General features: G+C 39.8%; 1 long non-coding RNA gene across 1 annotated transcript; it reads right to left on the bottom strand.

The window, feature by feature from the left end:
* Nucleotides 1–2,073: 2,073 nt before the first annotated feature.
* LOC103877246 lies at nt 2,074–15,226 on the bottom strand. The gene is made up of 3 exons (XR_002516860.2): nt 15,194–15,226; nt 6,828–6,885; nt 2,074–3,920 (listed from the first exon to the last, which is right to left on the bottom strand). It is a non-coding gene; the product is annotated as an uncharacterized LOC103877246 (long non-coding RNA).
* Between the last annotated feature and the right edge of the window lie 1,510 nt (nt 15,227–16,736).

Below are 16,736 nucleotides of genomic sequence, written 5' to 3'. Positions count from 1 at the left end.
GATGTTTTTTCCAAATGGCGTTACAAAGTTCCCACGCAGTCTCCCTGGTCATGTGGAATCAGGTCCTGTCAGGGCTTCCAGGTTCTTGTTAACTCTGAGTGAGACCTGAGCCTCCCCCAGCTTGGAAGTGACAAAGCCACAGCCATGAGCCAACAGTTCACAAGGAAATTCTCCATGTAGGAAGAGCAAGAACTGCATTCCCAGTTTTATGTCTCTGGGTAACCTGTACCTGCAACTGATATTTTCTTGACTTTATGTAAAATTGCTCACAGTTTAGGGATGTGAATCTACCATACAGCTGATCATTAAACAGAAAAACAACCACACTATTCTTTATTTCTCAGTGACGTGCTTCATATTCCATTGCACAGTTCCTGAATAATGGTGCCAACAATAAATACTTTCACAAGGACAGTCACATTTCTGGAAAAAAAAAAAAATCCAGGAACAATGAAGGATTAACTTGTAGAGTTATGTAACCTTGTGTAATTTAACACAAAGTCATATTGAATTGCCCAAGGAAACAAATAAATGTAATTCTAGGTAAGATTCCAGAAGAAAGCTTGGTCGGAATATCTTCAGGGGAATCTACCAAAATCTCATTTTTAATAAGATCAGAAAAGATAACTGAGTAAAAATGATATTGAGCTTCAAATGTTGAACTCCATGGAAATAACGTGGGGTGACGACATCAAACTGTAGCTACGAGGTAGGATTGGAATAAAAGCTTATATTTCATTGTTAAAATTTTCTTTACTCTTTTCTCTTATTACATTTTGCAAATTTTGTGTACTTCACTTTTTTTTCTTATGATGTCAACAAATTGTGATCTGCTTCTGAGTGTTGAAAAGGACAGACTCTTAATCATGATAGTGAAAAGAAGTCAGAAACATCAGAAGCTGAAGGAATAGAATAAAGAGAGATAAAACATAAACAGCCTAACTAAAATAGAACAAAATCATCCATTTTCTTGCTAGTTTTAAATAATTATTCTGAAAAGGTGTTAATAATCAGTTTTATCCGTTATCTAAAACAAAAATTTGAATTGCAAGAAAGTGATTAACAGGAAAAAAATTGTCTTGTTTTCTTTTACTATAAGCCAATTCTTGAAAATGTTGTTTTTACATAGTATTAAGATTGTTTGAATTTAATACAGCATTGCTATTTTCTATGAGAATGAATGAACCATTAAGAAGGCTACCACTGGGATTTTTAACAAAAATCTCATGATTTGTCACCTTACATATTCAGAAAACATGAAAACTTGTACAAATCTTTTTTTAGTCAGAAAAGGGCTTCGAAATTACCCTATTTTACCTGTAGACTTAAAGAACAATATTAATAATTCTGAACATAAACTTCCCTTTCTTGTCTGTTGACACATTACACCAAGGCTTTCTCAACAGCAGACAAAGCTGGTCACTCCACCGTGGACACAGGTAAGAAGGTGTCAGAACAGTCTCCATTTGACCCAGGTGGGGAGCAGGCCTCTGCATGTCTCTAATCTGAACCATGGTCACCTGAATGAGCAAGGACTTCTACAGGCGGGATTTAGTGTGGCTGTGTCTCCTTTTCCTGATGCAGTTAGTTTGGGATCCATATAATTGAAAGGAACTGTATTACTTATATGACTTGGGAAGAGAGTCTTGGAAGTGGAATTGTTTGTGTTCATTACCGGGAGTCAGTGTTTATGGGGTGGATACGGTGATCCTGTTTGTAGGGGGCTGAGGGATTTGTGGGCTGACCAAGGAGAAAGAGATGACCACAGAGGGCAGAAACATACACGACCTCTATTGGGTGAAGCTTTGACAGGTTTGCAGCGAGAAGTCCCTCACAGCAGGAGGTAGCCCAGAGAATAAGGTACCAGGGTTGTTTCTCAAAATGGGCGGGACACTGGAGAAGGGATATGCATCTAGGGGATGCCACACAGCAGCACAGTGGGGAGTTTCTGCATAAGAGAGCTACAGAGGTCAGTATTAAGTTTAGGGTTTCCATAAATGGACTTATCTTACCTATTGAGAGCAGATGTGGGTGAGGTTTTCTGGACATGTAGAGTCATATTATCTGAAATGTTAAAAATATTCTTATTTGGGTTGTTTTTAAAACAATTACATTTCAAAATTTGAGTTTGGCACAAGCCATTGAGAAATAAGCCTACAGTTTTGAAATAAACAACATAACATTCTCATTTATAGATCACTGTTGCACATCATGTAGACTTTGTTCTACAGACTGTATTAGTCCAGATAGTGCAAACCTACACTGCTGTGGGTGACGCTGAGACACACAGAGGCCTGTTCCCAACCTGAGTCTCAGTGAACCTTCTTTTCAATTAAAGGTGAGAGTTTGTCCTTGAGTGAGAATTAAGACCAAGTCACCCACCACGGGAGCTGCAATGGATTCCTGTGAATGAATTCCTGGCTCTCAGGTACCTGGGATTGAAGCTGTCTGCATTGTCTCACTAACTGAAAGTGTCCCTCACTGGAGCATAGATTCATGGATAAATATTCTGGAACACAGGGAGAGAGCACAGGGAATGTAGGCTCTGTGAATGTGTATCTTCTGCTTCTGAGAATCTCTCTCTCCAAACATTGAGAGAAACAGCATTGTTTCCATGTTGAACTTTTCTGAATCTTCAGACCCTGTTCTAGATCTGTCTCATCTGAACCTGTTTCCAAATGTTTCAGTTCTGGTCTTTACTTTTTCTTGGAAAAGGTTTTCAGAAATCCTATGAAACTGTCCACACAGCTGTGGGATTAAGTGATGGGCTTCTCCTCTGTGCTTGTTAATATCTCTGCAGAATGCACCACACCCACCAACTGCACAAAGTGAAGGCATGAGTTTGTTTTCTTCCCGAGCCTTCTGTGTCTCTTAGGTTCCCTTTGAATTCACACCCTTGAGGAAAGGAGTCTCTGTCTTAAAAGTAGATCTCCATGAAACCATAGCTTGCCTGAGAGGTTAGCAAATTTTTTCTACTCTTTGAATGTAAAGTTGGCCTTCTAGACCTTACAAAAAAACCTGGTTTACTTGAGAGATGGAAAGTGAAGACCCCAAGGAGTTTCTAGGGATGGAATTGGGGATTCTATTTAAGCTGTAGTAGAAGCTACAGTTGACATAAGAGTTTGAATGAATATAACAAGAAAACAAAGTGGAATAACTTATTTACTTTTAACTTAGATAAGGTAGTTTACATGTAGAAAAAATTAGAATAAAATCTGAGAGTTCTCATGCTCGTAGTTTTTTTCATATATAAACAACTTTAAGAATCAAACACTTATAGAAATTATATTAAAAATTTTTAAGGCTCTTGAGAAAAATTAGGGATCAAATTAACTCAAGCTGATTTTTAAAATAAACTGTTTTAAGTGCTTCTTTTCACCTCCGAGCAAAAATCAAAAGTTTAAAAAAGGAAACAGGCAAGAGCTGAATAAAGTCTTTAGTGCTCCTTTCTTGTCTTATAATAATAATAATACAGTCTCTGCATTGACAGCTGGAAATAGTGACTCTGTCCTTCTGGAAGCAGCAGCTCCATATCAAAGTAGTGAACTTTATTATTACTTGGTCATTCGTGGGCAGGAGCCAAGGATCACGAAGTATAAGTGCTCTATGAAGAATGAATTGCTCTTACTTTGGAATACTTCTAGATATTAGCTCTTCTAAAATATCTACTAGCAAAAAAAAAAAAAAAAAATGAAAGACCAGTAATAAAATAAAATAAATTCTGACCTCCCAGGAGCAGTCAGGAATGAAACTATCACATTTAACAAACAAATAGAGGCATCATCTCTTGCTAGACACTAATTTAGCTGGATCTTACACATATTTTATATACTTACTGTAGTAAATTAGAAACATCCTCAACCTAGAAAATGGTGTCTTTTGTATTCTGGAATCCCAGCAGCCCTAGGTGGAAGCTAAAACTGAAAATAAGAAGGTAAGCTAATCTGTTACCCCAGGAAAACTGTTTATATAAAAATTATTTATACAAGGCAAAAAAAAAAAAAAAAAGGGAGAAGCCTATTGATTCTATTGAAAATTAAAGCAAATGTTTACTAGTAAATAATAATCCTAAGTAAGCTAAAAAGCAAGAGCAATGTATTTAGTTTCTGGCTTCTGAAGGTATTAAATTTCAATATAACTACTTTGTCTTGGGTTAAAACTAACTTCATAGGTTTTCTCATAGTAGGTCATGTTACTTAGGAATTGTAGAGGAAAAGGGAAATAATGAGAAACCTGTTATGAACTTTGCCCCACGTTAACATTTGCAGAGAGACTGAGAGAAAGGCACAATTTAAGTGACCATATTCATAGCATTAAAATATTTAATTTGCTAAGCAAATATAAAGTCAACATTTTGTCTGGAATTTGAAAGAAGATAATCATATCTATGGAGAATTTGACTTGAGTGCCCTAGTAAGTGACTAACAGAAAGACTAGATGACAGTTGGCGCAATAGATCAATGACATCACAGTGTCAAACTTTAGACCCTCCTCGTTAGAGAGTAAGTCCAGATGCTGCACCAAGATAAGGAAAATGATCAGAAATTTACTTGGGAACTCTTTGTGGCTGACTAGACATATTGTGGCTGTGGTTGAAAGGCTGATTTCCCCCAGCTGGTGTTGCCCTGCACCTTGGATCTGGGCATTCAACTCAACAGTTGCCATCAAATGGCACTAAATAATGTCCCCATTAATAAGGCCATTGTAATGTGTGATACATAAACAAGGAAAGAATCAGAGTTCAGGATTACAGGAATATCTATTTTATTCCAGTGTTTTTAATGAATGTGTTTGTCCTTAAAAATGGAAGCCCTAAGTAGGACTTTCTTGGTTTTTGGAGGCTACATATTCTACCCCATGGAATGCAGGTTTGGCCCACCTGGGGACATGTAAGTCTGTCAGTCATGAGTGAGACTCAAGGTAGAGAAGTACTCTGCAGCAGGTCCAGGTTGCAGTGCAAACAGCCCAGCCCCTTGGGCCAGTGCAGATACAGACGACTTGAACAACGCTATCAACCATCTGGACAAGATTGATACCTAGAGAACACTCCACCAAACCACAGCAGATTCCATGGTCTTTTCAAAAGATTTGCTAATGATACATTACATTTGGGACCACAGGATATTTCAATCAAATGAAGCTGATTAAATCATACAAAATAAATTATTCATAACCGAGGGAATTGTATTAGAAATCAGCAACAGAAAGTTATCAGAAGGGGGTTGGTGGGAGAATGAGGAGGAATGAAAAGTTACCTCTTGGGGACAAGGCACACTATTCGGGTGATGCGTAACTAAAGCCCGGAGTTCACTACTATACAATTCATCAGTGTAACCAAAAACCAACCATACCCATAAAACCACTGAAATTCTAAATTTAATTTTTAAAAAAGTGTTGGTATGAATCTAAATATTTTGAAATTAAGTAAAGTACCATTAAATGTAGTTTGAAGCAAAGAAACAACAAAAGTGGAAATTACAAAATATTTTGGTCTGAAAGTAAGCATCGCATATCCAAATTTATGGGATTTTTAAAAAGCAGTCAATTTATAACAATATAAATGCATTTCAGCAAAGAAGTTTTCACATCCATCACTGGAAATGTAATTCTGACAAGCTAGAAAAAAAAAAGAACAAATGATACTCAAAAGAAGGGTCTTTTATTCTTAGAAATGTGAGGATGTGACAAGCACACATCTAGTATTCCACCATTAGAATCATATCAGTCTCAAAATGAAAACACCATTATATTAGCAGCTTCACAAGAAGAAAGTCTTAAAGTGGATGGGCAGAGTGGGTAACTCTTCAGAGAGAATGAGGAACCAGGGAATGTCAAAATAGGATTCCTATATGATATTATTATGAGCTGCACAAACCCGAGACTCCCATGAGTTCTGACTTGCTCATAAGCCGAACATCATGCAGTGCAGCCCGCTTTCCATCCTTCTGATAGTTGGTGAGAGTGGGGTCACTTGGCAAAGGCCTGGAGAAGTGCCATGAAGGTCATCAGTGGCAGGTGATGAGAAGACACGCTAGGTTCTCTTTACAGTTACATGACTGAGTATCCCTACAGTCATGAGAACAGCAGGGAACTTTAGGGGCTGCTCCAGAGACAAAGTGGCAGCCAACACTGGAGTGATTGTAGGGCTTCAGTGCCCTCAGTGGGGATGAAAGAGGAGGCTTTGGAAGGTGTCCTAGAAGGCCCTGGCCCTGTTCACATAGAAGAGGAGCCTGTGCCGGTGACTGAGGCCTCATGGCCTCTTCCTTCCTCAAAGGCTTTCCAGTCATCTCCCTGAGCCCTCCTGACTCCAGCTCCTGGGGACACATCCCCTGGCACCGCAGCTGCTCCTGCCACACTGAGAGGCTGAACTTCCTTTGAGGTTTGTGTTTGGGGCCATCACACTGTGCAGGGTCCCTGTCAGTGTCCTGTTCACAGGAGGCTGTGCAGCATCTCCAGGCTCCAAAGTGGTGTTTGTGATGGTGAAATCCCGAGAATTTTGGTGAGATGTGTTTTCTCACTTGTGAATACCTTCTGTAGATCTGTCATTCTTTGTTTTACAAACCCTTTTCCGTAAATGATCTATTCTTTGTTTTTGGACTTTTGGGTTAAGAATGTAATTTTAATTCTACTATTTTTAGTCTCCACACTGCTGATTGTGGAAGTGAAATCAACAGATTTTTGGTTGGATGTGTGTTCTCACCATGAATATGTGTCTAAAACTCTGAAGATTTGTCTTTGTATGTGTGACAAATTATTTCCTGTATACCATGCTTTCATTATTTATTTTTGATATTTCTGATGGGGAATACAATTTTAATTTCACTTACCATGGAATCCATCATCCTAGAATAGACAGTCATTTCTGATGGGGTTCATTATTTTATCCTGAAGAAAAGATATTTTGACATTTATGTACAAAGAATTCTTTATGTTTATCATATCACCTTATGAAATGTAACTGATTTGCCCATGATTATTTCATAAATATTTTTGAAGTGTTATTTTAAGTGGCACCATGCAAAACATAGTTTTTTCATACCATCACTCTTAGAATATGAGAGTCAGATTTATTTTCAGTTAATGATCATATCATGTAAAAATTATAGATTTACTTATTTAAAAACATTTTATTGTTTTCTATAATAATTTAGTACCCAAATTGCCATTTCTAAATGACTAGTAAGTTTCAAAAGGAATCTTTCTATTCTGGGACAATGATGTAGGGGTTGAAAGGCTAAAAGAACCACTGTAAGGGACTGGTTAGACAGTGGGTGCAGCCCAAGGAGGGCAAACAGAGGCAGGATGGGTCGTCGCCTCACCCGGGAAGCACAAAGGGTTGGGGAACTCCCTCCCCTAGCCAACGGAAGCCGTGAGTGACTGTACTGTGAGGGACATAGGTATCTGGCCAAGATATTATGCTTTTCCCACTATCTTCACAACCTGCAGACCAGGAGATTCCCTTGGGTGCCTACACTACCGGGGTCCTGCTTTTCAAGCATGAAGCTATCAGTGGGCAGCCACTGGGGCAGACACCAAGCTAGCTGCAGGAGTTTTTGTTCATGCCCCAGTGGCACCTGGAATGCCACTGAGACAGAACCATTCACTCCCCTGGAAAGGGGGCTGTAGCCAGGAAGCTGAGTAGTCTTGCTCAGTGAATCCCACCCTCACAGAGTCCAGCAAGCTAAGATCCACTGGCTTGAAATTCCTACTGCTAGTCCAGCAGTCTGAAGTCTACCTGGGACATTCAAGCCTGGTGCGGGAGAAGCACCTGCCATTACTGACGCTTGAGTAGGCAGTTTTCCCCTCACAGTATAAAAAAAACCCACCACGAAGTTCAAACTGGGCAGAGCCTACCACAGTGCTGAAAAGCTGCTGTGACCAGACTGCCTCTCTAGATCCCTCCTCTCTGGGCAGTGTGTCTCTGAAAGAAAGGCAGCAACTCCAGTCAGGGACTTATAGATAAAACTTCCATCTTCCTGGGACTGAGCACCTTGGGGGAGGGGCAACTATGGGCACAGCTTCAGCAGACTTAAACGTTCATGCCTGCTGGCTCTGAAGAGAGCAGCGGACCTCCCAGCACAGCACTCGAGTTCTACTAAGGAAATACTGCCTCCTCAAGTGGGTTCCTGACCACTGTGCCGCCTGACAGGGAGACACCTCCCAGAAGGGGTCGACAGACACCTCATACAGGAGAGCTCTGGCTGGCATCTGGCAGGTTACCCTCTGGGACAAAGCTTCCAGAGGCAGGAGCAGGCAGCAATCTTTGCTGTTCTGCTACCTCCATTGGTGAAACCCAGGGACACAGGGTTTAGAATGGATCTCCAGCAAACTCCAGCAGACCTGCAGAAGAGAGGCCAGACTCTTAGAAGAAAAACTAAGAAATAGGAAGCAATAACATCAACACCAACAAAAAGGATGACCACTTAAAAACCCCATTCAAAGGTCACCAATATGAAAGACCAAAGGTACACAAATCCACAAAGATGAGGAAAACCAGTGCAAAAAGGCTGAAAATTCTAAAAACCAGAATACCTCTTCTCTTCCAAAGCATCACAACTCCTCACCAGCAAGGGAACAAAATTGGATGGAGAATGAGTTTGATGAACTCACAGAAGTAGGCTTCAGAAGGTAGGTAATAACAAACTCCTCCGAGTTGAAGGAGCATATTCTAACCCAATGCAAGGAAGCTAAGAACCTTGATAAAAAGTTACAGAAACTGCTAACTGGAATAATCAGTTTAGAGAAGAACATAAATGACCTGATGGAGCTGAAAAACACAGCACAAGAACTTTGTGAAGCATACACAAGTGTCAATAGCTGAATTGATCAAGTGGAAGAAAGGATATCAGAGATTGAAGATCAACTTAATTAAATAAAATGTAAAGACAAGATTAGAGAAAAAAGAATGAAAAGGAACAAACAAAGCTTCCAAGAAATATGGGACTATGTGAAGAGACAAAACCTATGTTTGATTGGTGTACCTGAAAGTGATGGCGAGAATGGAACCAAGTTGGAAAACACACTTCAGGCTAGTATTCAGGAGAACTTCCCCAACCTAGCAAGAAAGGCCAATATTCAAATTCAGGAAATATAGAGAACATCACAAAGATACTCCTCAAGAAGAGCAACCCCAAGGCACATAATAGTAAGATTCACCAAGATTGAAATGAAGGAAAAAATGTCAAGGGCAGCTGGAAAGAAAGGTCGGGTTACCCACAAAGGGGACCCCATAAGACTAACATTGGATCTCTCTGCAGAAACCCTGCAAGCCAGAAGAGAGTGGGGGCCAACATTCAACATTCTTAAAGAGAAGAATTTTCAACCTAGAATTTCATATCCAACCAAACTAAGCTTCATAAGTGAAGGAGAAATAAAATCCTTTACAGACAAGCAAATGCTGAGGGATTTTGTCACCACCAGACTTGCCTTACAAGAGCTCCTGAAGGAAAGACTACCTATGGAAAAGAAAAACCAGTACCAGACACTGCAAAAACATACAAAAATGTAAAGACCATCAACACAATGAAGAGACTGCATCAACTAATGGGCAAAAATAACAGCTAGCATCATAATGACAGGATTAAATTCACACATAACAATATAAACCTTAAATGTAAATTGGCTTAATGCCCCAATTAAAAAACACAGACTGGCAACTTGGATGAAGAGTCAAGACCCATTGGTGTGCTGTATTCAGGAGACTCATCTCATGTGCAAAGACACGTAGGATCAAAATAAAGGAAAAGAGGAAGATTTACCAAGCAAATGGAAAGAAAAACAAAAAGCAGGGTTTTCAATCCTAGTCTATGACGAAACAGACTTTAAACCAACAAAGATAAAAAATTACAAAGAAGGGCATAACATAATTGTAAAGGGATCAATGAAACAAGAAGAGCTAACTATCCTAAATATATATTCACCCAATACAGGACCACCCAGATTCACAAAGCAAGTTCTTAGAGACCTACAGAGAGACTTAGACTCCCACACAAATAATAGTGGGAGACTTAAACACTCCTCTGTCAATATTAGACAGATCAATGAGACAAAATTAGCAAGAATATTCAGGACTCGAACTCAGCTCTGGACCAAGCGGACCTAATAGACATCTACAGAACTCTCCACCAAATCAACAGAATATACATTCTTGTCAGCATCACATAGCACTTATTCTAAAATTGACCACATAATTGGAAGTAAAACACTCCTCAGCAAATGCAAAAGAACAGAAATTATAACAGTCTCTCAGACCACAGTGCAATCAAATTAGAACTCAGGATTAAGAAACTCACTCAAAACTACACAACTATATGGAAACTGAACAACCTGCTCCTGAATGACTACTGGGTAAATAACTAAATTAAGGCAGAAATAAATAAGATATTTGAAACCAATGAGAACAAAGACAGATCATATCAGACTCTCTGGGACACAGCTAAAGTAGTGTTTAGAGAGAAATTTATAGCACCAAATGTCCACAGCAGAAAGCAGGAAAGATCTAAAAAAGACACTCTAACATTATAATTAAAAGAACTAGACAAGCAAGAGCAACCAAATTCAAAATCTAGCAGATTCCAAGATCAGAGCAGAACTGAAGGAGATAGACAAACAAAAAACCCTTCAAAAAAAATCAATGAATCTAGGAGCAGGTTTTTTGAAAAGATTAACAAAATAGATAGACTGCTAACCAGACTAATAAAGAAGAAAAGAGAGAAGAATCAAATAGACACAATAAAAAATGAAAAAGGGGATATCACCACTATTCCCACAGAAATACAAACTACTATCAAAGAATAATATAAACACCTCTATGCAAATAAATTAGAAAATCTAGAAGAAATGGATAAATTCCTGGACACATATACCCTCCCAAGACTAAACCAGAAAGAAGTCCAATCTCTGAATAGACTGATAACAGGTTCTGAAACTGAGGCAGTAATTAATAGCCTACCAACCAAAAAAAGTCCAGGACCAGATGGATTCACAGCCGAATTCTACCAGAGGTACAAAGAGGAGCTGGTACCATTCCTTCTGAAACTATTCCAAACAATAGAAAAAGAGGGACTCCTCCTTAACTCATTTTATGAGGCCAGCATCATCCTGATACCAAAACACGGTGGAAACACAACAAAAATACAAAATATCAGGCCAATATCCCTGATGAACATCGATGTGAAAATCCTCAATAAAATACTGGCAAACCAAACGCAGCAGGACACGAAAAGGCTTATCCACCATGATCAAGTGGGCTTCATCCCTGGGATGCAAGGCTGATTCATCATATGCAAATCAATAAATATAATCCATCACATAAACAGAACCAATGACAAAAACCACATGATTATCTCAATAGATTCAGAAAAGGCCTTCGATAAAATTCAACAGCACTTTGTACTAAAAACTCTCAATAAACCAGGTATTCATGAAACATATCTCTAAATAATAAGAGCTATGTATGGCAAACCCACATCCAATGTCATACTGAATGGGCAAAAGCTGGAAGCATTCAAGGATGCCCTCTCTCACCACTCCTATTCAACATAGTATTGGACCTTCTGGCCAGGACAATCAGACAAGAGAAGGAAATAAAGAGCATTCAAATAGGAAGAGAGGTAGTCAAATTGTCTCTCTTTGCAGATGACATGATTGTATACTTAGAAAACCCCATCATCTCTACCCAAAATCTCCTTAAGTTCATAAGCAACTTCAGCAAAGTCTCAGGATACAAAATCAATGGGCAAAAATTATAAGCATTCCTATACATCAATAACAGACAAACAGGGAGCCAAATCATCAATGAACTCCCAATCACAATTGCTACTAAGAGAATAAAATATTTAGGAATACAACTTACAAGGAATATGAAGAACCTCTTCAAGGAGAACTACAAATCATTGCTCAAGGAAATAAGAAAGGACACAAACAAATGGAAAAACTCATCGATAGGAAGAATCAATATCACGAAAATGGCCATATGGGCCCAAGCAATTTATAGACTTAATGCTACTCCTATCAAGCTGCCGTTGACTTTCTTGACAGAATTAGAAGAAAAAAACACTTCAAATTTCATATGGAACCAAAAAAGAGCCTGTATAGCCAAGACAATATTAAGCAAAAAGAGCAAAGCTGGAGGCATCACGCTACCTGACTTCAAACTATACTACAAGGCTACAGTAACCAAAACAGCTTGGTACTGGTACCAAAACAGATATATAGACCAATGGAACAAAACAGAGGCCTCAGAAATAACACCACACATGTACAACCATCTGATCTTTGAAGAATCTGACAAAAATAAGCAATGGTGAAACTATTCCATATTTAATAAATGGTGTTGAGAAAACTGGCTAGCCATATGCAGAAAACTGAAACTAGACCTCTTCCTTACACCTTATACAAAAATTAACTCAAGATGAATTAAAGATTTAAATGTAAGACCTAAAACCGTAAAAACCCTAGAAGAAAACCTAGGCAATACCATTCAGGACATAGGCATGGGCAAAGACTTCATGACTAAAACATCAAAAGCAATTGCAACAAAAGCCAAAGTTGACAAATTGGATCTAACTAAACTAAAGAGCTTCTGCACAGCAAAAGAAACTATCATCAGAGTGAACAGGCAACCTACAGAATGGGAGAAAAGTTTTGCAATCTATCCATCTGACAAAAGACTAATATCTAGCATCTAAAAGGAACTTAAACAAATTTACAAGAAAAAAACAACCTCATCGAAAAGTGGGCAAAGGATATGAACAGACACTTTAAAAGAAGACATTCATGCAGCCAACAAACATATGAAAAAAGGCTCATCATCACTAGTCATTAGAGAAATGCAAATCAAAACCACAATGAGATACCATTTCACACCAGTTAGAATGGTGATCATTAAAAAATCAGGAAACAACAGATTCTGGAGAGGATGTGGAGAAATAAGAACAATTTTACACTGTTGGTGGGAGTGTCAATTAGTTCAACCATTGTGGAAGACAGTGTGGAAATTCCTCAAGGATCTAGAACTAGAAATACCACTTGACCCAGCAATCCCATTACTGGGAACATACCCAAAGGAATATAAATCATTTTATTATAAAGATACATGCACGTGTATGATTACTGCAGCACTATTCACAATAGCAAAGACTTGAAACCAACCCTAATGCCCATCAATGGTAGAATAGATGAAGAAAATGTGGCACATATACACCATCAAATACCACAAAAATGAAGGAGTTCATGTCCTTTGCAGGGACATGGATGAAGCTGGAAACCATCATTCTAAGCAAACTAACATAGGAACAGAAAACCAAACACCACATGTTCTCACTCATAAGTGTGAACAATGAGAACATATGGGCACAGGGAGGGGAACATCACACACTGCGGCCTGTCAGGGGGTGAGGGGCAAGGGAAGGGAGAGCATTAGGAGAAATACCTAATGTAAACGATGTGTTGATGGGTGCAGCGTAACACATGGCACATGTATACCTACATAACAAACCTGTACGTTCTGCACATGTATCCCAGAAATTAAGTATAGTAATATAAAAATATAACCACTGCAAGAACGTGGAGAGAAAGCAATACAAAGGTTTACATTAATAACATCAGAGAACAGTGGAAGAAATGAGAACTAAGTGACCTAAAATTCCAAAGTGAAAAGAATCCTTTCTAGCTGAGTTGTTTATATGAATCTAAGTGTTTATATGCAGGCCATTTCTGTGAAGGTGACACAAGTTGCTATTCAATTGCAAGTAATCTCACCAATTATTTGGTAGAATGGAGGGAGGAAGTGGTGGTGTTGACAGTGTCACAAACGAAGGGAGGAGGCCTTGTTGCACATTTGTCCACCATGCCTTGGCTAAAGTACAGCTTTGAGGTTCAGTGTTTATGTTCCTATAAAATAAGCACAGTGCCTGTCTTGCACCTGTGTTGGTGAATTGCTGTTCATAATAATTTTATAGCTTTAGGAAGTGGGCTGACAAGGGAGTAAAATATGGTATTAATAAGTTTTGTTTTTTCTTCCCCCCTTTTGGCAGAATAACCAAGTGCTGGGAATTGGAAGCAGTTCTATAATTGTCCACGCTGTGCAGCGAATAGGTATGCTCTCTCACTGTCTACTAGATGCTTCGTGGGTGATGATGGGGTAGAGAGGTAGAGGAGAGGAAGGAAGTGGCGCACAGGTTTGGCATTACCCTTTTGGCTTCAGCAGTACAGAGCTGGAGAGAGGGACTACCTGAGGTCAGCTGAGTGTTTCTGCTCTTTTGTGGAGAGAGGGAATCTTGGGCCTCTTCATCCAACTTTGAAGGGTGTCCTTGCCTTTGTTTACTCTGCTCAGCTGGGGGGGAGGAGCTGACTTAGCTCGAGGTCCCAATATAATTTTAATTATGTCAGTGGCATTCTACCATTGAGTTCTTTGCGTGATCTCAGACTTCCTCGGGCAGATAATTGAGGCCACAGTGGGTTTGCCCTGTCCATGACCCTGGACTGGATGTGGGGCTCCTGCCATTGATGGCTGGTTCCTGCAGGTGCTCATTTCACACTGATTAGGGTGTCTCTATGCTTAGGAAAGGCTCAGGAATTATCAGCCCCTGTGGCTGCTCAACAGGTTTTACTGCCCTGCTCTTTGTTTGTAAGAACAAAGCCCAGAGGAGAGGCCTGCCTGTATGCCGAATTCTTCTAGGTGCCAAGGGGCAGAGCCCAGGAGGGAAAGTCCAGGAACACTTTGTTATGAAGGAGTGGTTGTAGTGCTGGTGTGATGGCTTCTGGAAGCCTTCTCATTGGCCAAATAGGAGCTTTTGTGTTATATACCTTTCAGTCTTAACCAAGTATCTGGAGAATACTTTCAGGGCACAGGAGTTACTATGGATTTTATAATGGTGGCACCTAAACCTCCCAAGAGGCACTCAGTGATTAAAAAGACATGAAATTTTAATAAGACAGTTTTATCCTGAAGTCTTTTTTTTTTTAATCAAACTTTCCTGAAAGGTACAAATCCAAAACGAAAAAATAAATATCTTTTAGCCACCCTCTGGGGCCTACAAATAAGTATATTTTTTACTAAAATGCAAAAGTAAAGTTCTAGCTTTTTCCTAGGTGAGGCAGTATAGGGGACTTAAGACTGTGTGGCTAGATGGCCTGGGATCTTATCCCAGCTATGCCCCTTATTAGCAGTATAACTACCAAATTACATGACCTCTCTGAGCCTCAGTTGCCTTTTCTGCAAAATGGGGAAAATAATTTAACTTACCTTTTGGATTGTTCGGATTAAGAGTTCATATATACAAAGTTCTTAGAATGTTGCCAGGCACGTAACAATAGCAAACACTGACTCTGCTTTTTGTGGTCAGTGCTTACCTCTCCAGGCTTTCTTGTATCCCTGTCTTCTGATGTGTGAAGTACAGTCACCAGCTTTCCCACCTAGAAGGGGGATACAGGATGAAAGACAGCTGTCAATGTGAAATAGACCTTCCCTTGTTTGTTGGATTTGAGCAAACACATGTGACAAGAAAAATAAAGTGAGGAGAGTGAAAAACTGCCAATATGGCTTTTGTTTCCACAGCTGAAAGGGTGAAGCAAGAGAATCTGAACCTCGTCTGTATTCCCACTTCCTTCCAGGTATGTCCTGCTTGCCATCTGCATCGTGACAGCTTCTGCTGTATCTTCTGGTTCCCCGAGGTTGTGGACACATGACCTTGCCTTGTACCTCAAGGTTGTTCTAGGTCAGAGAGTCCAGGAATAGGAGAGTGTATTGACCAAGGATTCCTTCTTGGAATTGTAATTTTAGGTGTATTTGTTTAATCCCTTGGTGAATATTTCAGTGCATGTTGAGCTTAGGCACTACAGAGTATGCAGAGATGGCCAGATAGTCTCTATCCTCAAGGAATATTATTCCTTTTTATACATGAAAAAAATCAGGCTAGGCCAGGTATGGCTCATGCCTGTAATCCCAGTACTTTGGGAGGCCAAGGTAGGCAGATCACTTGAGCCCAGGAGTTCAAGACCAGCCTGGGAAATATGGTGAAAGCCTGCCTCTACAAAAATTACAAAAATTATCTGGGTGTGGTAGCTCATACCTGCAGTTCCAGCTATGTGGGAGGCTGAGGCGGGAGGATCTCCCTTGAGCCCAGGAGGTCCAGGCTGCAGTGAGCTGTGATTGTGCCAGTGCACTCCAGCCTGGGTGACAAAGTGAGACCCTGGTCTCAAGAAAAAACAAATCAGGCTAAAAGGAATTAAGCAACATGTTAGTAATACAAGTACATCATAAATTAGTAGGAGCTGAAGGAGGAAAGCAGTGGAGCCAGTTAAATATAGGGAGAGATAAGGAAAGAGCAGGTTTTGGGAAGTGGAAGGGAAGACAGTTGCACAGATGGAGCCAGCTCTCATCCCTCATCTGGCCATTGCAGGGAGGAGTATGTGTATAATCTGTCATTGGATTAGTCAAGGTGATACTATGCACTGGGGTAGGAGGTGAGATTTATGAGTGACTGATGCTCCCACACTTTATGGACTTAGGTTGGAACAACTGGGTTTCTTATGAAACCCTCCCAATCCTCGAGGCACAGAATGCTAGCAGCCTGCAGCCAGCTCTGGTGAAGGGAGAGAGGTTACCTTCTAAACCAGACTGACCTCAGCTTAACGGTAGGGAGTCAGGCAGAGATTCCAGGTAGACAGATTAGGGAGTTGGATAGTGCATACTGTTGGAGTTTCCTTGATGTTAAATCTCTCGGAGACCTTAA

Source organism: Papio anubis, chromosome 14 (genome assembly GCF_008728515.1).
Source record: "Papio anubis isolate 15944 chromosome 14, Panubis1.0, whole genome shotgun sequence".
In the NCBI taxonomy this organism is placed as follows: Eukaryota; Metazoa; Chordata; class Mammalia; order Primates; family Cercopithecidae; genus Papio; species Papio anubis.
Note: the sequence above shows the minus strand (reverse complement) of the source record. Positions and strands in the feature narration are given on the sequence as shown.